This window comes from Oryzias latipes, chromosome 7 (assembly GCF_053564925.1).
Source record: "Oryzias latipes strain Hd-rR chromosome 7, Olatipes_Hd-rR_3.1".
NCBI classification, from domain to species: Eukaryota; Metazoa; Chordata; class Actinopteri; order Beloniformes; family Adrianichthyidae; genus Oryzias; species Oryzias latipes.
In genome coordinates this window covers 26,215,019-26,216,134 of record NC_136243.1, presented here as the reverse complement: position 1 = coordinate 26,216,134, position 1,116 = coordinate 26,215,019, and positions in this window count along the sequence as shown.

Here is a 1,116-nt window from a genome sequence, read left to right as displayed (position 1 = left end):
GCCAAGGGACCGTCTGCAAACAGAACAACCCTCTGTCTGTGCCCGGGACTCCCGCCCTCTGCTGTTCCATCACTGTCACTCGTCCACATCTAGATGCAAAAAGGAGGAACAACACTAGTTGTTCTTTAAGTTGCGTTAATGCAAAAATGGATTACATTTTTGAAATAATGTGAAGCTATGCTCAGCAGGCAGGGGGAAAATTAGAATACTCATATTAGAAGCTTGCAGTTCCAAAGTTCATGTTAAAACCCTTTTTAAAACTTTGTCTTTGATCATTTCCCCTGAAAACTCTCATGCTTATGAAGGGGATTCAACAGGGATGTAACCATTAATTGATGAACCGATCAATTGATTTATATTCCTACTATTCTACCAGATTGATCTGTCTGAGGCAAGTTGTTTTTTGAATCAAATTATAAAATCGTTAAAAAATCAATAACAATCGATATTGGAAAATACCATTTAGATTAAGGCATTATTTACCAATGTAAAAACGACCAAGTTCCATCGCAGCGCACAACACAAGTGATGGCAGCAAAAACACAGAATATTCCAAAGACATGTGACCATATAGTGTGGTTTAATGGTCTGATAATACTCATTTTTTCATACTTTGTATTATTTTTGTGTGGAAAAACAGTGAGTTGAACCATGTGAGTGAATTTACCCTTAATTCTTGTTTACTTGTTTGTTTGTTTGTTTGTTTGATTGAACACTTGATTATCTTGCAAGAAATACAACGAATCTGGAAAACTTCACCTGCACTGTTCCATACCCAGGGACAGTATTTATCTCTGAGTGGAGTTTTTGGCTAAAGATGTCCTGGATCGATTTTAGGTCAGTGAATTAGATCGTTCAAAATGAACCAATCTCAACTGAACCACAAATTATGTTTTAAATCAAATTGTTTTTTAAATAAATTGTTACCCTAGGATCAACACGTTTTTCTTGCCAGTGCCTCTTCTCCATAAATCTTTGGTATAAACTTGGGATAAACCATGTTTCCTGTTTAAAGACCCACTCAGATAAAAAATATGTTCTTTTGTATTTTTAACATGTTCTTGTGGCATTTTGCTCATAATGGAAGAAATATATCAAGAAAATTAAGCTTTAAAA